Genomic DNA, 26,715 nt, shown 5'->3' with positions numbered 1-26,715 from the left:
AGACACAAACTTACACCAAGTAACAAAGACATACACTGACACCAAGTAACAAAGACATACACTTACACCAAGTAACACAGACATACACTGACACCAAGTAACAAATACATACACTGACACCAAGTAACAAAGACACAAACTTACACCAAGTAACACAGACATACACTGACACCAAGTATCAAAGATATACACTGACACCAAGTAACAAAGACATACACTTACACCAAGTAACAAAGACATACACTGATACCCAGTAACACAGACACACACTTACACCAAGTAAGAAAGACAGACACTGATACCCAGTAACAGAGACACACACTTACACCAAGTCGCAAAGACATGCACTGACACCCAGTAACAAAGACATACACAGACACCCAGAAACAAAGACACACACTGACACCAAGTAACAAAGACACACACTGACACCCAGTAACAAAGACATCCACTGACACAAATTAACCAAGACATACACTGATACCCAGAAACAAAGACACACACTTACACCAAGTATCAAATACATACACTGACACCAAGTAACATAGACATACACTTACACCATTTAACAAATAATGCACTGACACCAAGTAACAAAGACACACACTGACACCCAGTAACAAAGACATCCACTGACACAAATTAACAAAGACTTACACTGATACCCGGTAACACAGACACACACATACACCAAGTATCACAGACATACACAGACACCAACTAACAAAGACATACACTGATACCCAGTAACACAGACAAACACTTACACCAAGTAACAAAGACATCCAACGACACCAAGTAACAAAGATATACACTGATACCCAGTAACACAGACACACTCTTACACCAAGTAACAAAGACATGCACTGACACCAAGTAACAAAGACATAGTCTTACACCAAGTAACACAAACATACACTGACACCAAGTAACAAAGACACACACTTACACCAAGTACACAGACATACACTGACACCAAGTAACAAAGACATACACTGACACCCAGTAACACAGACACACACTTACACCAAGTAACAAAAACAGAAACTGATACCAAGTAACACAGACACACACTTACACCAACTAACAAAGACATACACTGACACCAAGTAACAAAGGCATACACTGACACCCAGTAACAAAGACATACAATGACACCCAGTAACACAGACACACACGGACCCCAAGTAACAAAGACATACACTGACACCCATTAACAAAAACATACACTGACACCAAGTAACAAAGACATTCACTGATACCCAGCAACACAGACACACACTTACACCAAGTAACAAAGACATACACTGACACCAAGTAACAAAGACATACACTGACACCATGTTAAAAAGACATACACTGATACCCAGTAACACAGACACACACTTACACCAAGGAACAAAGACATACACTGATACTCAGTAACACAGACACACACTTACACCAAGTAACAAAGACATACACTGACACCAAGTAACAAAGACATGCACTTACACCAAGTAACAAAGACATACACTGATACCCAGTAACACAGACACACACTTACACCAAGTAACAAAGACAGAAAATGACACCAAGTAACAAAGACATATACTTCCACCAAGTAACACAGAAATACACTGACACCAAGTAACAAAGACACACACTTACACCAAGTACACAGACATACACTGACACCCAGTAACAAAGACAGAAACTGATACCCAACAACACAGACACACACTTACACCAAGTCACAAAGACATACACTGACACCCAGTAACAAAGAAACACACTGACACCAAGTAACAAAGACACACACTGACACCAAGTAACAAAGACATACACAGAAACCAAGTAATGAAGACATACACTGATACCCAGTAACACAGACTCACACTTAGACCAAGTAACAAAGAAATACACTGATACCCTGTAACACAGACACACACTTGCACCAAGTATCACAGACATACACAGACACCAAGTAATGAAGACATACACTGATACACAGTAACACAGACACACACTTACACCAAGTAACAAAGACATCCACTGACACCAAGCAACAAAGACATTCACTTGCACCAAGTAACACAGACATACACTGACACCAAGTAACAAAGACATACACTTACACCAACTAACAAAGACACACACTTACACCAAGTAACACAGACATACACTGACACCAAGTAACAAAGACACACACTTACACCAAGTAACAAAGACATACACTGACACCAAGTAACAAAGACATACACTTACACCAAGTAACACAGACATACACTGACACCAAGTAACAAAGACACACACTTACACCAAGTACACAGACATACACTGACACCAAGTAACAAAGACATACACCGCACCAAGTAACACATACATACACTTACACCAAATAACACAGACATACACTGACACCAAGTAACAAAGATATACACTTACACCAACTAACAAAGACACACACTTACACCAAGTTACACAGACATACACTGACACCAAGCAACAGAGACATGCACTTACACCAAGTAAGAAAGACATAAACTTACACCAAGTAACACAGACCTACAGTGACACCAAGTAACAAAGGCATGCACTGATACGCAGCAACACAGACATGCACTGACACCCAGTAACAAAGACATACACTGACACCCTGTAACAAAGACATGCACGGACACCCAGTAACAAAGACAGACACTGACACCAAGTAACAAAGACATATACTGATACCCAGTAATACAGACACACACTTACACCAAGTAACAATAGACATACACTGACACCAATTAACAAAGACATACAGTGATACCCAGTAACACAGACACACACTTACACCAAGTAACAAAGACATACACTGACACCAAGTAACAAAGACATACACTTACACCAAGTAAAAAAGCCAGACACTGACACCAAGTAACAAAGACATACACTGATACCCAGATAACACAGACACACACTTACACCAAGTAACAAAGACATACACTGATACCCAGTTACACAGACACACACTTACACCAAGTAACAGACACACACAGACACCAAGTGACAAAGACATATACTGATACCCAGTAACACAGACACACACTTACACCAAGTAACAAAGACATACACTGACACAAAGTAACAAAGACATGCACTTACACCAAGTAAGAAAGACATACACTGACACCAATGAACAAAGACATACACTGATACCCAGTAACACAGACACACACTTACACCGAGTAACAAAGGCAGACACTGATACCCAGTAACACAGACACACACTTACACCAAGTATCACAGACATACACAGACACCAAGTAACAAAGACATACACTGATACCCAGGAACACAGACACACACTTACACCAAGTATCAAAGACGTACACTGACACCAAGTAACAAAGACAGACACTGATACCCAGTAACACAGACACACACTTACACCAAGTATCACAGACATACACAGACACCAAGTAACAAAGAAATACACTGATACCCAGTAACACAGACACACACGTACACTAAGTAACAAAGACATGCACTGACACCAGGTAACACAGACATACACTGACACCAAGTAACAAAGACATACACTTACACCAAGTGACAAAGACACACACTGACACCAAGTAACAAAGACATATTGTTACACCAAGTAACGCAGGCATACACTGACACCAAGTAACAAATACATACACTGACACCAAGTAACAAAGACACAAACTTGCACCAAGTAACACAGACAAACACTGACACCAAGTATCAAAGACAAACACTGACACCAAGAAACAAAGACATACACTTACACCAAGTAACAAAGACAGACACTGATACCCAGTAACACAGACACACACTTACACCAAGTAACAAAGACAGACACTGATACCCAGTAACAGAGACACACACTTACACCAAGTCACAAAGTCATGCACTGACACCCAGTAACAAAGACATACACTGACACCCAGTAACAAAGACACACACTGACACCAAGGAACAAAGACACACAATGACACCAAGTAACAAATACATCCACTGACACAAATTAACAAAGTCAAACACTGATCCCAGTTACAAAGACACGCACTTACAACAAGTAACAAATACATACACTGACACCAAGTAACAAAGACATACACTTACACCATTTAACAAAGACATACACTGACACACAGTAACACAGACACACACTTACACGAAGTAACAAAGACATAAACTGATACGCGGTAACACAGACACACACTGACACCAAGTATCACAGACATACACAGACACCAACTAACAAAGACATACACTAATACCAAGTAACACAGACAAACACTTACACCAAGTAACAAAGACATACACCGACACCAAGTAACAAATACATACACTTACACCAAATAACACAGACATACACTGACACCAAGTAACAAAGATATACACTTACACCAACTAACAAAGACACACACTTACACCAAGTTACACAGACATACACTGATACCCGGCAACACAGACAAACACTTACACCAAGTAACAAAGACATACACCGACACCAAGTAACAAATACATACACTTACACCAAATAACACAGACATACACTGACACCAAGTAACAAAGATATACACTTACACCAAGTAAGACAGACACACACTTACACCAAGTAACACAGACAGACACTGATACCCAGTAACAAAGACATGCACTGACACTCAGTGACAAAGACACACACTGACACCAAGTAACAAAGACATACACTTACACCAAGTAACAAAGACATGCACTGACACCCAATAACTAAGACATGCACTGAATCCCAGTAACAAAGACACACACTGACACCAAGTAACAAAGACATACACTGACACCAATTAACAAAGACATACACTGATACCCAGTAACACAGACACACACTTACACCAAGTAACAAAGACGTCCACTGACACCAAGTAACAAAGACATACACTTACACCAAGTAAAAAAGACATACACTGACACCAAGTAACAAAGACATACTCTGATACCCAGTGACACAGACACACACTTACACCAAGTAACAAAGACATACACTGATACCCAGTTACACAGACACACACTTCCACCAAGTAACACAGACACACACAGACACCAAGTAACAAAGACATACAGTGATACCCAGTAACACAGACACACACTAACACCAAGTAAAAAAGACATACACTGACACCATGTAACAAAGACATACACTGATACCCAGTAACACAGACACACACTTACACCAAGTAACAAAGACAGACACTGATACCCAGTAACACAGACACACACTTACACCAAGTAGCAAAGACATACACTTACAACAAGTAACAAAGACATACACTGACACCAAGTAACAAAGACATACACTTACACCAAGTAACAAAGACATACACTTACACCAAGTAACACAGACATAAACTGACACCAAGTAACAAAGACATACACTTACACCAAGTAACAAAGACATACACTGACACCAAGTATCAAAGACATACACTGATACCCAGTAACACAGACACACACGTACACCAAGTAAGAAAGACAGACAATGACACCAAGTAACAAAGACATACACTGATACCCAGTAACACAGACACACACTTACACCAAGTAACAGAGATATCCACTGACACCAAGTAACAAAGGCATACACTTACACCAAGTAACAAAGACAGACACTGATACCCAGTAACAGAGACACACACTTACACCAAGTCACAAAGTCATGCACTGACACCCAGTAACAAAGACATACACTGACACCCAGTAACAAAGACACACACTGACACCAAGGAACAAAGACACACAATGACACCAAGTAACAAATACATCCACTGACACAAATTAACAAAGTCATACACTGATCCCAGTTACAAAGACACGCACTTACACCAAGTAACAAATACATACACTGACACCAAGTAACAAAGACATACACTTACACCATTTAACAAAGACATACACTGACACACAGTAACACAGACAAACACTTACACGAAGTAACAAAGACATAAACTGATACGCGGTAACACAGACACACACTCTAACACCAAGTATCACAGACATACACAGACACCAACTAACAAAGACATACACTAATACCAAGTAACACAGACAAACACTTACACCAAGTAACAAAGACATACACCGACAACAAGTAACAAATACATACACTTACACCAAATAACACAGACATACACTGACACCAAGTAACAAAGATAGACACTTACACCAACTAACAAAGACACACACTTACACCAAGTTACACAGACATACACTGATACCCAGCAACACAGACAAACACTTACACCAAGTAACAAAGACATACACCGACACCAAGTAACAAATACATACACTTACACCAAATAACACAGACATACACTGACACCAAGTAACAAAGATATACACTTACACCAAGTAAGAAAGACACACACTTACACCTAGTAACACAGACAGACACTGATACCCAGTAACAAAGACATGCACTGACACTCAGTGACAAAGACACACACTGACACCAAGTAACAAAGACATACACTTACACCAAGTAACAAAGACATGCACTGACACCCAATAACTAAGACATGCACTGAATCCCAGTAACAAAGACACACACTTACACCAATTAACAAAGACATACACTGATACCCAGTAACACAGACACACACTTACACCAAGTAACAAAGACGTCCACTGACACCAAGTAACAAAGACATACACTTACACCAAGTAAAAAAGACATACACTGACACCAAGTAACAAAGACATACTCTGATACCCAGTGACACAGACACACACTTACACCAAGTAACAAAGACATACACTGATACCCAGTTACACAGACACACACTTCCACCAAGTAACACAGACACACACAGACACCAAGTAACAAAGACATACAGTGATACCCAGTAACACAGACACACACTAACACCAAGTAAAAAAGACATACACTGACACCATGTAACAAAGACATACACTGATACCCAGTAACACAGACACACACTTACACCAAGTAACAAAGACAGACACTGATACCCAGTAACACAGACAGACACTTACACCAAGTAGCAAAGACATACACTTACAACAAGTAACAAAGACATACACTGACACCAAGTAACAAAGACATACACTTACACCAAGTAACAAAGACATACACTTACACCAAGTAACACAGACATAAACTGACACCAAGTAACAAAGACATACACTTACACCAAGTAACAAAGACATACACTGACACCAAGTAACAAAGACATACACTGATACCCAGTAACACAGACACACACTTACACCAAGTAACACAGACATACACTGACACCAAGTAACAAAGACATACACTGATACCCAGTAACACAGACACACACGTACACCAAGTAAGAAAGACAGACAATGACACCAAGTAACAAAGACATGCACTGATACCCAGTAACACAGACACACACTTACACCAAGTAACAGAGATATCCACTGACACCAAGTAACAAAGGCATACACTTACACCAAGTAACAAAGACATGCACTGACACCAAGCAACAAAGACGAACAATTACACCAAGTAACACAGACATACACTGACACCAAGTAACAAAGACATACACTTACACCAACTAACAAAGACACACACTTACACCAAGTAACAGACATACACTGACACCAAGTAACAAAGACACACACTTACACCAAGTAACAAAGACATACACTGACACCAAGTAACAAAGACATACACTTACACCAAGTAACACAGACATGCACTGACACCAAGTAACAAATACATACACTGACACCAAGTAACAAAGACACAAACTTGCAACGAGTAACACAGACATGCACTGACACCAAGTAAAGAAGACATACACTTACACCAAGTAACAAAGACATACACTGATACCCAGTAACACAGACACACACATACACCAAGTAACAAAGACAGACAATGATACCCAGTAACAGAGACACACACTTACACCAAGTCACAAAGACATGCACTGACACCCAGTAACAAAGACATACACTGACACCCAGTAACAAAGACGCACACTTACACCAAGTAACAAATACATACACTGACACCAAGTAACAAAGACATACACTTACACCATTTAACAAAGACATACACTGACACCAAGTAACAAAGACATGAACTGATACCTAGTAACACAGACACACACTTACACGAAGTAACAAAGACATACACTGATACCCGGTAACACAGACACACACTTAGACCATGTATCACAGACATACTCAGACACCAACTAACAAAGACATACACTGATACCGAGTTACACAGACAAATACTTACACCAAGTAACAAAGACATACACCGACATCAAGTAACAAATACATACACTTACACCAAATAACACAGACATAAACTGACACCAAGTAACAAAGATATACACTTACACCAACTAACAAAGACACACACTTACACCAATTTACACAGACATACACTGACACCAAGCAACAAAGACATGCACTTACACCAAGTAAGAAAGACACAAACTTACACCAAGTAACACAGACAGACACTGATACCCAGTAACAAAGACATGCACTGACACCCAGTAACCAAGACACACACTGACACCAAGTAACAAAGAGATACACTTACACCAAGTAACAAAGACATACACTGACACCCTGTAACAAAGACATGCACTGACACCCAGTAACAAAGACACACACTGACACCAAGTAACAAAGACATACACTGATACCTAGTAACACAGGCACACACTTACACCAATTAACAATAGACATACACTGACACGAATTAACAAAGACATACACTGATGCCCAGTAACACAGACACACACTTACACCAAGTAAAAAAGCCAGACACTGACACCAAGTATCAAAGCCAGACACTGACACCAAGTATCAAAGACATACACTGATACCCAGTTACACAGACACACACTTACACCAAGTAACACAGACACACACAGACACCAAGTGACAAAGACATATACTGATACCCAGTAAAACAGACACACACTTACACCAAGTAACAAAGAAATACACTGATACCCTGTAACACAGACACACACTTGCACCAAGTATCACAGACATACACAGACACCAAGTAACAAAGACATAAACTGATACACAGTAACAAAGACACGCACATACACCAAGTAACAAATACATACACTGACACCAAGTAACAAAGACATACACTGATACCCGGTAACACAGACATACACTTACACGAAGTAACAAAGACAGAAAATGACACCAAGTAACAAAGACATACACTTCCACCAAGTAACACAGATATACACTGACACCCAGTAACACAGACACACACTTACACCAAGTAACAAAGACAGAAACTGATACCCAGCAACACAGACACACACTTACACTAAGTCACAAAGACATACACTGACACCCAGTAACAAAGACAAACACTGACACCCAGTAACAAAGAAACACACTGACACCAAGTAACAAAGACACACACTGACACCAAGTAACAAAGACATGCACAGAAACCAAGTAACGAAGACATACACTGATACCCAGTAACACAGACTAACACTTACACCAAGTAACAAAGAAATACACTGATACCCTGTAACACAGACACACACTTGCACCAAGTATCACAGACATACACAGACACCAAGTAACAAAGACATAAACTGATACACAGTAACACAGACACACACTTACACCAAGTAACAAAGACATATTCTGACACCAAGCAACAAAGACATACACTTGCACCAAGTAACACAGACATACACTGACACCAAGTAACAAAGACATACACTTACACCAACTAACAAAGACACACACTTACACCAAGTAACACAGACATACACTGACACCAAGTAACAAAGACACACACTTACACCAAGTAACAAAGACATAGACTGACACCAAGTAACAAAGACATACACTTACACCAAGTAACACAGACATACACTGACACCAAGTAACAAAGACACACACTTACACCAAGTACACAGACATACACTGACACCAAGTAACAAAGACATACACTGACACCCAGTAACACAGACACACACTTACACCAAGTAACAAAAACAGAAACTGATACCAAGCAACACGGACACAGACTTACACCAAGTAACAAAGACATACACTGACACCCAGTAACAAAGACAAACACTGACACCCAGTAACAAAGAAACACACTGACACCAAGTAACAAGGACACACACAGACACCAAGTAACAAAGACATACACAGAAACCAAGTAACGAAGACATACACTGATACCCAGTAACACAGACTCACACTTACACCAAGTAACAAAGAAATACACTGATACCCTGTAACACAGACACACACTTGCACCAAGTAACACAGACATACACTGACACCAAGTAACAAAGACACACACTTACACCAAGTAACAAAGACATACACTGACACCATGTAACACAGACATACACTGACACCAAGTAACAAAGACACACACTTACACCAAGTACACAGACATACACTGACACCAAGTAACAAAGACATACACTGACACCCAGTAACACAGTCACAGACTTACACCAAGTAACAAAGCCATACACTGATAATCAGTAACACAGACACACACCTACACCAAGTAACAAAGACATACACTGACACCAAGTAACAAAGGCATACTCTGACACCCAGTAACAAAGACATACACTGACACCCAGTAACACAGACACACACGGACCCCAAGTAACAAAGACATACACTGACACCCATTAACAAAAACATACACTGACACCAAGTAACAAAGACATTCACTGATACCCAGTAACACAGACACACACTTACACCAAGTAACAAAGACATACACTGACACCAAGTAACAAAGACATACACTGACACCATGTAACAAAGATATACACTGATACCCAGTAACACAGACACACACTTACACCAAGGAACAAAGACATACACTGATACTCAGTAACACAGACACACACTTACACCAAGTAACAAAGACATACACTGACACCAAGTAACAAAGACATGCACTTACACCAAGTAACAAAGACATACACTGATACCCAGTAACACAGACACACACTTACACCTAGTAACAAAGACAGAAAATGACACCAAGTAACAAAGACATACACTTCCACCAAGTAACACAGATATACACTGACACCAAGTAACAAAGACACACACTTACACCAAGTACACAGACATACACTGACACAAAGTAACAAAGACATACACTGACACCCAATAACACAGACACACACTTACACCAAGTAACAAAGACAGAAACTGACACCCAGCAACACAGACACACACTTACACCAAGTCACAAAGACATACACTGACACCCAGTAACAAAGACAAACACTGACACCCAGTAACAAAGAAACACACTGACACCAAGTAACAAAGACACACACTGACACCAAGTAACAAAGACATACACAGAAACCAAGTAACGAAGACATACACTGATACCCAGTAACACAGACACACACTTACACCAAGTAACAAAGAAATACACTGATACCCTGTAACACAGACACACTCTTGCACCAAGTATCACAGACATACACAGACACCAAGTAACAAAGACATAAACTGATGCACAGTAACACAGACACACACTCACCAAGTAACAAAGACATATTCTGACACCAAGTAACAAAGACATACACTTACACCAAGTAACACAGACATACACTGACACCAAGTAACAAAGACATACACTTACACCAACTAACAAAGACACACACTTACACCAAGTAACACAGACATACACTGACACCAAGTAACAACGACACACACTTACACCAAGTAACAAAGACATACACTGACACCAAGTAACAAAAACATACACTTACACCAAGTAACACAGACATACACTGACACCAAGTAACAAATACATACACTGACACCAAGTGACAAAGACACAAATTTACAACGAGAAACGCAGACATCTTTCTTTCTTTTGGGCCTCCTTATCTCGAGAGACAATGGATACGCGCCTGGAGGTGGTCAGTGGTTTGTGAAGCAGCGCCTGGAGTGGCTAGAAAGGCCAATTCTGGAGTGACAGGCTCTTCCACAGGTGCTGCAGAGAAATTTGTTTGTTGGGGCTGTTGCACAGTTGGCTCTCCCCTTGCGCCTCTGTCTTTTTTCCTGCCAACTACTAAGTCTCTTCGACTCGCCACAATTTAGCCCTGTCTTTATGGCTGCCCGCCAGCTCTGGCGAATGCTGGCAACTGACTCCCACGACTTGTGATCAATGTCACACGATTTCATGTCGCGTTTGCAGACGTCTTTATAACGGAGACATGGACGGCCGGTGGGTCTGATACCAGTGGCGAGCTCGCTGTACAATGTGTCTTTGGGTATCCTGCCATCTTCCATGCGGCTCACATGGCCAAGCCAGACATACACTGACACCAAGTAAAGAAGACATACACTTACACCAAGTAACAAAGACATACACTGATACGCAGTAACACAGACAAACACTGACACCAAGTAACAAAGACATACACCGACACCAAGTAACACATACATACACTTACACCAAATAACACAGACATACACTGACACCAAGTAACAAAGATATACACTTACACCAACTAACAAAGACACACACTTACACCAAGTTACACAGACATACACTGACACCAAGCAACAGAGACATGCACTTACACCAAGTAAGAAAGACACAAACTTACACCAAGTAACACAGACCTACAGTGACACCAAGTAACAAAGGCATACACTGATACGCAGCAACACAGACACACTCTTACACCAATTAACAAAGACAGACACTGATACCCAGTAACAAAGACATGCACTGACACCCAGTAACAAAGACACACACTGACACCAAGTAACAAAGACATACACTTACACCAAGTAACAAAGACATACACTGACACCCTGTAACAAAGACACACACTGACACCAAGTAACAAAGACATATACTGATACCCAGTAATCCAGACACACACTTACACCAAGTAACAATAGACATACACTGACACCAATTAACAAAGACATACAGTGATGCCCAGTAACACAGACACACACTTACACCAAGTAACAACGACATACACTGATACCCAGTTACACAGACACACACTTGCACCAAGTAACACAGACACTAAGTGACAAAGACATATACTGATACCCAGGAACACAGACACACACTTACACCAAGTAACAAAGACATACACTGACAGAAAGTAACAAAAACATGCACTTACACCAAGTAAAAAAGACATACACTGACACCAATTAACAAAGACATACACTGATACCCAGTAACACAGACACACACTTACACCGAGTAACAAAGGCAGACACTGATACCCAGTAACACAGACACACACTTACACCAAGTATCACAGACATACACAGACACCAAGTAACAAAGACATACACTGATACCCAGTAACACAGACACACACTTACACCAAGTATCACAGACATACACAGACACCAAGTAACAAAGACATACACTGATACCCAGTAACACAGACACACACGTACACTAAGTAACAAAGACATACACTGACACCAGGTAACACAGACATACACTGACACCAAGTAACAAAGACATACACTTCCACCAAGTGACAAAGACACACACTTACACCAAGTAACAAGGACATACACTGACACCAAGTAACAAAGACACAAACTTGCACCAAGTAACACAGACAAACACTGACACCAAGTATCAAAGACAAACACTGACACCAAGAAACAAAGACATACACTTACACCAAGTAACAAAGACAGACACTGATACCCAGTAACACAGACACACACTTACACCAAGTAACAAAGACAGACACTGATACCCAGTAACAGAGACACACACTTACACCAAGTCACAAAGTCATGCACTGACACCCAGTAACAAAGACATACACTGACACCCAGTAACAAAGACACACACTGACACCAAGGAACAAAGACACACAATGACACCAAGAAACAAATACATCCACTGACACAAATTAACAAAGACATACACTGATCCCAATTACAAAGACACACACTTACACCAAGTAACAAATACATACACTGACACCAAGTAACAAAGACATACACTTACACCATTTAACAAAGACATACACTGACACACAGTAACACAGACACGCACTTACACGAAGTAACAAAGACATAAACTGATACGCGGTAACACAGACACACACTGACACCAAGTATCACAGACATACACAGACACCAACTAACAAAGACATACACTGATACCAAGTAACACAGACAAACACTTACACCAAGTAACAAAGACATACACCGACACCAAGTAACAAATACATACACTTACACCAAATAACACAGACATACACTGACACCAAGTAACAAAGATACACACTTACACCAACTAACAAAGACACACACTTACACCAAGTTACACAGACATACACTTACACCAAGTAACAAAGACATACACTGACACCCAGTAACTAAGACATGCACTGAATCCCAGTAACAAAGACACACACTGACACCAAGTAACAAAGACATACACTGACACCAATTAACAAAGACATGCACTGATACCCAGTAACACAGACATACACTTACACCAAGTAAAAAAGACATACACTGACACCAAGTAACAAAGACATACTCTGATACCCAGTGACACAGACACACACTTACACCAAGCAACAAAGACATACACTGATACCCAGTTACACAGACACACACTTCCACCAAGTAACACAGACACACACAGACACCAAGTAACAAAGACATACACTGACACCAAGTAACAAAGACATACACTGACACCAAGTTACAAAGACATACACTGATACCCAGTAACACAGACACACACTTACACCAAGTAACACAGACATACACTGACACCAAGTAACAAAGACATACACTGATACCCAGTAACACAGACACACACGTACACCAAGTAGCAAAGACATACACTTACAACAAGAAACAAAGACATACACTGACACCAAGTAACAAAGACATACACTTACACCAAGTAACAAAGACATACACTTACACCAAGTAACACAGACATAAACTGACACCAAGTAACAAAGACATACACTTACACCAAGTAACAAAGACATACACTGACACCAAGTAACAAAGACATACACTGATACCCAGTAACACAGACACACACTTACACCAAGTAACACAGACATACACTGACACCAAGTAACAAAGACATACACTGATACCCAGTAACACAGACACACACGTACACCAAGTAACAAAGACAGACAATGACACCAAGTAACAAAGACATACACTGATACCCAGTAACACAGACACACACTTACACCAAGTAACAGAGATATCCACTGACACCAAGTAACAAAGACATGCACTGACACCAAGTAACAAAGACGAACACTTACACCAAGTAACACAGACATACACTGACACCAAGTAACAAAGACATACACTGACACCAAGTAACAAAGACACAAACTTACAACGAGTAGCACAGACATACACTGACACGAAGTAAAGAAGACATACACTTACACCAAGTAACAAAGACATACACTGATACCCAGTAACACAGACACACACATACACCAAGTAACAAAGACAGACAATGATACCCAGTAACAGAGACACACACTTACACCAAGTCACAAAGACATGCACTGACACCCAGTAACAAAGACATACACTGACACCCAGTAACAAAGACACACACTGACACCCAGTAACAAAGACACACACTTACACCAAGTAACAAATACATACACTGACACCAAGTAACAAAGACATGCACTTACACCATTTAACAAAGACATACACTGACACCAAGTAACAAAGACATGAACTGATACCTAGCAACACAGACACACACTTACACGAAGTAACAAAGACATACACTGATACCCGGTAACACAGACACACACTTAGACCATGTATCACAGACATACTCAGACACCAACTAACAAAGACATACACTGATACCGAGTTACACAGACAAACACTTACACCAAGTAACAAAGACATACACCGACATCAAGTAACAAATACATACACTTACACCAAATAACACAGACATACACTGACACCAAGTAACAAAGATATACACTTACACCAACTAACAAAGACACACACTTACACCAAGTTACACAGACATACACTGACACCAAGCAACAAAGACATGCACTTACACCAAGTAAGAAAGACACAATCTTACACCAAGTAACACAGACCAACAGTGACACCAAGTAACAAAGACATACACTGATACGCAGCAACACAGACACACTCTTACACCAATTAACAAAGACAGACACTGATACCCAGTAACAAAGACATGCACTGACAACCAGTAACCAAGACACACACTGACACCAAGTAATAAAGACATACACTTACACCAAGTAACAAAGACATACACTGACACCCTGTAACAAAGTCATGCACTGACACCCAGTAACAAAGACTCACACTGACACCAATTAACAAAGACATGCACTGATACCCAGTAACACAGACACACACTTACACCAAGTAACAAAGACAGACACTGATACCCAGTAACACAGACACACAGTTACACCAAGTATCACAGACATACACAGACACCAAGAAACAAAGACATACACTGATACCCAGTAACACAGACACACACTTACACCAAGTAACAAAGACATACACTGACACCATGTAACAAAGACATGCACTGACACACAGTAACAAAGACACACACTGACACCAAGTAACAAAGACATACACTGATACCCAGTAACACAGACACACACTTACACCAAGTAACAATAGACATACACTGACACCAATTAACAAAGACAGACACTGATACCCAGTAACAAAGACATGCACTGACACCCAGTAACCATGACACACACTGACACCAAGTAACAAAGACATACACTTACACCAAGTAACAAAGACATACACTGACACCCTGTAACAAAGACATGCACTGACACCCAGTAACAAAGACTCACACTGACACCAAGTAACAAAGACATACACTGATACCCAGTAACACAGACACACACTTACACCAAGTAATAATAGACATACACTGACACGAATTAACAAAGACATACACTGATACCCAGTAACACAGACACACGCTGACACCAAGTAACAAAGACATACACTGATACCCAGTAACAAAGACACACACTTACACCAAGTCACAAAGACATACACTGACACCAATTAACAAAGACATACACTGATACCCAGTAACACAGACACACACTTACACCAAGTAACAAAGACATACACTGACACCAAGTAACAAAGACATACACTTACACCAAGTAAAAAAGACAGACACTTACACCAAGTATCACAGACATACACAGACACCAAGTAACAAAGACATACACTGATACCCAGTAACACAGACACACTCTAACACCAAGTAACAAAGACATACACTTACACCAAGTAACAAAGACATGCACTGACACCAAGTAACAAAGACGAACACTTACACCAAGTAACACAGACATACACTGACACCAAGTAACAAAGACATACACTGACACCAAGTAACAAAGACACACACTTACACCAAGTAACAAAGACATACACTGACACCAAGTAACAAAGACATACACTTACACCAAGTAACAAATACATACACTGACACCAAGTAACAAAGACACAAACTTACAACGAGTAACACAGACATACACTGACACGAAGTAAAGAAGACATACACTTACACCAAGTAACAAAGACATGCACTGATACCCAGTAACACAGACACACACATACACCAAGTAACAAAGACAGACAATGATACCCAGTAACAGAGACACACACTTACACCAAGTCACAAAGACATGCACTGACACCCAGTAACAAAGACATACACTGACACCCAGTAACAAAGACACACACTTACACCAAGTAACAAATACATACACTGACACCAAGTAACAAAGACATGCACTTACACCATTTAACAAAGACATACACTGACACCAAGTAACAAAGACATGAACTGATACCTAGTAACACAGACACACACTGACACGAAGTAACAAAGACATACACTGATACCCGGTAACACAGACACACACTTAGACCATGTATCACAGACATACTCAGACACCAACTAACAAAGACATACACTGATACCGAGTTACACATACAAACACTTACACCAAGTAACAAAGACATACACCGACATCAAGTAACAAATACATACACTTACACCAAATAACACAGACATACACTGACACCAAGTAACAAAGATATACACTTACACCAACTAACAAAGACACACACTTACACCAAGTTACACAGACATACACTGGCACCAAGCAACAAAGACATGCACTTACACCAAGTAAGAAAGACACAATCTTACACCAAGTAACACAGACCAACAGTGACACCAAGTAACAAAGACATACACTGATACGCAGCAACACAGACACACTCTTACACCAATTAACAATGACAGACACTGATACCCAGTAACAAAGACATGCACTGACACCCAGTAACCAAGACACACACTGACACCAAGTAACAAAGACATACACTTACACCAAGTAACAAAGACATACACTGACACCCTGTAACAAAGACATGCACTGACACCCTGTAACAAAGACATGCACTGACACCCAGTAACAAAGACTCACACTGACACCAAGTAACAAAGACATACACTGATACCCAGTAACACAGACACACACTTACACCAAGTAACAATAGACATACACTGACACGAATTAACAAAGACATACACTGATACCCAGTAACACAGACACACACTGACACCAAGTAACAAAGACATACACTGATACCCAGTAACAAAGACATACACTGACACCAAGTAAAAAAGACAGACACTGACACCAAGTAACAAAGACATACACTGATACCCAGATAACACAGACACACACTTACACCAAGTAACAAAGACATACACTGATACCCAGTTACACAGACACACACTTACACCAAGTAACACAGACACACACAGACACCAAATGACAAAGACATACACTGATACCCAGCAACACAGACACACACTTACACCAAGTAACAAAGACATACACTGACACAAAGTAACAAAGACATGCACTTACACCAAGTAAAAAAGACATACACTGACACCAATTAACAAAGACATGCACTGATACCCAGTAACACAGACACACACTTACACCAAGTAACAAAGACAGACACTGATACCCAGTAACACAGACACACACTTACACCAAGTAACAAAGACATACACTGACACCCTGTAACAAAGACATGCAATGACACCCAGTAACAAAGACACACATTGACACCAAGTAACAAAGACATACACTGATACCCAGTAACACAGACACACACTTACACCAAGTAACAATAGACATACACTGACACCAATTAACAAAGACATACACTGATACCCAGTAACACAGACACACACTTACACCAAGTAACAAAGACATACACTGACACCAAGTAACAAAGACATACACTTACACCAAGTAAAAAAGACAGACACTGACACCAAGTAACAAAGACATACACTGATACCCAGATAACACAGACACACACTTACACCAAGTAACAAAGACATACACTGATACCCAGTTACACAGACACACACTTACACCAAGTAACACAGACACACACAGACACCAAGTGACAAAGACATACACTGATACCCAGTAACACAGACACACACTTACACCAAGTAACAAAGACATACACTGACACAAAGTAACAAAGACATGCACTTACACCAAGTAAAAAAGACATACACTGACACCAATTAACAAAGACATACACTGATACCCAGTAACACAGACACACACTTACACCAAGTAACAAAGACAGACACTGATACCCAGTAACACAGACACACACTTACACCAAGTAACAAAGACATACACTGACACCAAGTAACAAAGACAGACACTGATACCCAGTAACACAGACACACACTTACACCAAGTATCACAGACATACACAGGCACCAAGTAACAAAGACATACACTGATACCCAGTAACACAGACACACACGTACACCAAGTAACAAAGACAAACAATGACACCAAGTAACTCAGACATACACTGACACCAAGTAACAAAGACATACACTTACACCAAGTGACAAAGACACACACTTACACCAAGTAACAAGGACATACACTGACACCAAGTAACAAAGACATATTGTTACACCAAGTAACGCAGGCATACTCTGACACCAAGTAACAAATACATACGCTGACACCAAGTAACAAACACACAAACTTGCACCAAGTAACACAGACAAACACTGACACCAAGTATCAAAGACATACACTGACACCAAGAAACAAAGACATACACTTACACCAAGTAACAAAGACAGACACTGATACCCAGTAACACAGACACACACTTACACCAAGTAACAAAGACAGACACTGATACCCAGTAACAGAGACACACACTTACACCAAGTCACAAAGTCATGCACTGACACCCAGTAACAAAGACATACACTGACACCCAGTAACAAAGACACACACTGACACCAAGTAACAAAGACACACACTGACACCAAGTAACAAATACATCCACTGACACAAATTAACAAAGACATACACTGATCCCAGTTACAAAGACACACACATACACCAAGTAATAAATACATACACTGACACCAAGTAACAAAGACATGCACTTACACCATTTAGCAAAGACATACACTGACACACAGTAACACAGACATCCAATTACACGAAGTAACAAAGACATAAACTGATACGCGGTAACACAGACACACACTTACACCAAGTATCACAGACATACACAGACACCAACTAACAAAGACATACACTGATACCAAGTAACACAGAGAAACACTTACACCAAGTAACAAAGACATACACCGACACCAAGTAACAAATACATACACTTACACCAAATAACACAGACATACACTGACACCAAGTAACAAATACATACACTGACACCAAGTAACAAAGACACAAACTTGCACCAAGTAACACAGACAAACACTGACACCAAGTATCAAAGACATACACTGACACCAAGAAACAAAGACATACACTTACACCAAGTAACAAAGACAGACACTGATACCCAGTAACAGAGACACACACTTACACCAAGTCACAAAGTCATGCACTGACACCCAGTAACAAAGACATACACTGACACCCAGTAACAAAGACACACACTGACAACAAGTAACAAAGACACACAATGACACCAAGTAACAGATACATCCACTGACACAAATTAACAAAGACATAAACTGATCCCAGTTACAAAGACACACACTTACACCAAGTAATAAATACATACACTGACACCAAGTAACAAAGACATACACTTACAACATTTAACAAAGACATACACTGACACACAGTAACACAGACACACAATTACACGAAGTAACAAAGTCATAAACTGATACACGGTAACACAGACACACACTTACACCAAGTATCACAGACATACACAGACACCAACTAACAAAGACATACACTGATACCAAGTAACACAGACAAACACTTACACCAAGTAACAAAGACATACACCGACAACAAGTAACAAATAGATACACTTACACCAAATAACACAGACACACACTGACACCTAGTAACAAATACATCCAGTGACACAAATTAACAAAGACATAAACTGATCCCAGTTACAAAGACACACACTTACACCAAGTAACACAGACAGACACTAACACCCAGTAACTAAGACATACACTAACACCCAGTAACTAAGACATGCACTGAATCCCAGTAACAAAGACACACACTGACACCAAGTAACAAAGACATACACTGACACCAATTAACAAAGACATACACTGATACCCAGTAACACAGACACACACTTACACCAAGTAACAAAGACATACACTGACACCAAGTAACAAAGACATACACATACACCAAGTAAAAAAGACATACACTGACACCAAGTAACAAAGACATACACTGATACCCAGTAACACAGACACACACTTACACCAAGTAACAAAGACATACACTGATACCCAGTTCCACAGACACACAATTCCACCAAGTAGCACAGACACACACAGACACCAAGTAACAAAGACATACAGTGATACCCAGTAACACAGACACACACTTACACCAAGTAACAAAGAAATACACTGACACAAATTAACAAAGACATACACTGATACCCAGTAACACAGACACACACTGACACCAAGTAACAAAGACATACACTGATACCCAGTAACACAGACACACACTTACACCAAGTATCAAAGACATACACTGACACCAAGTAGCAAAGACATACACTTACAACAAGTAACAAAGACATACACTTACACCAAGTAACAAAGACATACACTGACACCAAGTAACAAAGACATACACTGATACCCAGTAACACAGACACACACTTACACGAAGTAACAAAGACATAAACTGATACACGGTAACAAAGACACACACTTACACCAAGTGTCACAGACATACACAGACACCAACTGACAAAGACATACACTGATACCAAGTAACACAGACAAACACTTACACCAAGTAACAAAGACATACACTGACACCCTGTAACAAAGACATGCACTGACACCCTGTAACAAAGACATGCACTGACACCCAGTAACAAAGACATACACTGATACCCAGTAACACAGACACACACTTACACCAAGTAACACAGACATACACTGACACCAAGTAACAAACACATACACTTACACCATTTAACAAAGACATACACTTACACCATTTAACAAAGACATACACCGACACACACTAACACAGACACACAATTACACGAAGTAACAAAGACATAAACTGATACGCGGTAACACAGACACACACTTACACCAAGTATCACAGACATACACAGACACCAACTAACAAAGACATACACTGATACCAAGTAACACAGACAAACACTTACACCAAGTAACAAAGACATACACCGACACCAAGTAACAAATACATACACTTACACCAAATAACACAGACATACACTGACACCAAGTAACAAAGACATACACTTACACCAAGTAACAAAGACATACACTGACACCAAGTAACAAAGACATACACTGATACCCAGTAACACAGACACACACTTACACCAAGTAACACAGACATACACTGACACCAAGTAACAAAGACATACACTGATACCCAGTAACACAGACACACACGTACACCAAGTAACAAAGACAGACAATGACACCAAGTAACAAAGACATACACTGATACCCAGTAACACAGACACACACTTACACCAAGTAACAGAGATATCCACTGACACCAAGTAACAAAGGCATGCACTTACACCAAGTAACAAAGACATGCACTGACACCAAGTAACAAAGGCGAACACTTACACCAAGTAACAAAGACATGCACTGACACCAAGTAACAAAGACAGACACTTACACCAAGTAACAAAGACATACACTGACACCAAGTAACAAAGACACACACATACACCAACTGCACAGACAAACACTGACACCAAGTAAAAAAGACATACACTGATGCACAGTCACACAGACAAACACTAACATCAAGTCACAAAGATATGCACTGACACCCAGTAACCAAGACAAACGCTGACACCCAGTAACAAAGAAACACACTGACACCAAGTAACAAAGACATGCACAGACACCAAGTGACAAAGACATACAATGATACACAGGAACACAGACACACACTTACACCAAGTAACAAAGACATACACCGACAACAAGTAACAAATACATACACTTACACCAAATAACACAGACACACACTGACACCAAGTAACAAATGCATCCACTGACACAAATTAACAAAGACATAAACTGATCCCAGTTACAAAGACACACACTTACACCAAGTAATAAATACATACACTGACACCAAGTAACAAAGACATACACTTACACCATTTAACAAAGACATACACTGACACACAGTAACACAGACACACAATTACACGAAGTAACAAAGACATAAACTGATACGCGGTAACACAGACACACACTTACACCAAGTATCACAGACATACACAGACACCAACTAACAAAGACATACACTGATACCAAGTAACACAGACAAACACTTACACCAAGTAACAAAGACATACACCGACACCAAGTAACAAAGACATACACTTACACCAAGTAACAAAGACATACACTGACACCAAGTAACAAAGGCATACACTGATACCCAGTAACACAGACACACACTTACAACAAGTAACACAGACATACACTGACACCAAGTAACAAAGACAGACAATGACACCAAGTAACAAAGACATACACTGATACCCAGTAACACAGACACACACTGACACGACGTAACAGAGATATCCACTGACACCAAGTAACAAAGGCATACACTTACACCAAGTAACAAAGACATGCACTGACACCAAGTAACAAAGGCGAACACTTACACCAAGTAACAAAGACATGCACTGACACCAAGTAACAAAGACATGCACTGACACCAAGTAACAAAGACAGACACTTACACCAAGTAACACAGACATACACTGACACCAAGTAACAAGGACACACACATACACCAACTGCACAGACAAACACTGACACCAAGTAAAAAAGACATACACTGATGCACAGTAACACAGACAAACACTAACATCAAGTCACAAAGATATGCACTGACACCCAGTAACAAAGACAAACACTGACACCCAGTAACAAAGACATGCACAGACACCAAGTGACAAAGGCATACACTGATACCCAGTAACACAGACACACACTTACACCAAGTAACACAGACATACACTGACACTAAGTAACAAAGACATACACTGATACCCAGTAACAAAGACATACACTGATACCCAGTAACACAGACACACACGTACACCAAGTAACAAAGACAGACAATGACACCAAGTAACAAAGACATACACTGATACCCAGTAACACAGACACACACTTACACCAAGTAACAGAGATATCCACTGACACCAAGTAACAAAGGCATACACTGACACCAAGTAACAAAGACATGCACTGACACCAAGTAACAAAGGCGAACACTTACACCAAGTAACAAAGACATGCACTGACACCAAGTAACACAGACACACACTGACACCAAGTAACAAAGACATACACTGATACCCAGTAACACAGACACACACTTACACCAAGTATCAAAGACATACACTGACACCAAGTAGCAAAGACATACACTTACAACAAGTAACAAAGACATACACTGACACCAAGTAACAAAGGCATACACTTACACCAAGTAACACAGACATACACTGACACCAAGTAACAAAGACATACACTTACACCAAGTAACAAAGACATACACTGACACCAAGTAACAAAGACATACACTGATACCCAGTAACACAGACACACACTTACACGAAGTAACAAAGACATAAACTGATACACGGTAACACAGACACACACTTACACCAAGTATCACAGACATACACAGACACCAACTGACAAAGACATACACTGATACCAAGTAACACAGACAAACACTTACACCAAGTAACAAAGACATACACCGACAACAAGTAACAAATACATACACTTACACCAAATAACACAGACACACACTGACACCAAGTAACAAATACATCCACTGACACAAATTAACAAAGACATAAACTGATCCCAGTTACAAAGACACACACTTACACCAAGTAATAAATACATACACTGACACCAAGTAACAAAGACATACACTTACACCATTTAACAAAGACATACACTGACACACAGTAACACAGACACACAATTACACGAAGTAACAAAGACATAAACTGATACGCGGTAACACAGACACACACTTACACCAAGTATCACAGACATACACAGACACCAACTGACAAAGACATACACTGATACCAAGTATCGCAGACATACACAGACACCAAGTAACAAAGACATACACTGATACCCAGTAACACAGACACACACGTACACCAAGTAACAAAGACAGACAATGACACCAAGTAACAAAGACATACACTGATACCCAGTAACACAGACACACACTTACACCAAGTAACAGAGATATCCACTGACACCAAGTAACAAAGGCATACACTTACACCAAGTAACAAAGACATGCACTGACACCAAGTAACAAAGGCGAACACTTACACCAAGTAACAAAGACATGCACTGACACCAAGTAACAAAGACAGACACTTACACCAAGTATCACAGACATACACTGACACCAAGTAACAAAGACACACACATACACCAACTACACAGACAAAGACTGACACCAAGTAAAAAAGACATACACTGATACACAGTAACACAGACAAACACTAACATCAAGTCACAAAGATATGCACTGACACCCAGTAACAAAGACAAACACTGACACCCAGTAACAAAGAAACACACTGACACCAAGTAACAGAGACATGCACAGACACCAAGTGACAAGACATACAATGATACACAGGAACACAGACACACACTTACACCAAGTAACAAAGACATACACCGACACCAAGTAACAAATACATACACTTACACCAAATAACACAGACATACACTGACACCAAGTAACAAAGACATACACTTACACCAAGTAACAAAGACATACACTGACACCAAGTAACAAAGACATACACTGATAACCAGTAACACAGACACACACTTACACCAAGTAACACAGACATACACTGACACCAATTAACAAAGACATACACTGATACCCAGTAACACAGACACACACTTACACCAAGTAA

This window comes from Heterodontus francisci, unplaced genomic scaffold, assembly GCF_036365525.1.
Source record: "Heterodontus francisci isolate sHetFra1 unplaced genomic scaffold, sHetFra1.hap1 HAP1_SCAFFOLD_64, whole genome shotgun sequence".
NCBI lineage: Eukaryota > Metazoa > Chordata > Chondrichthyes > Heterodontiformes > Heterodontidae > Heterodontus > Heterodontus francisci.
Note: the sequence above shows the minus strand (reverse complement) of the source record.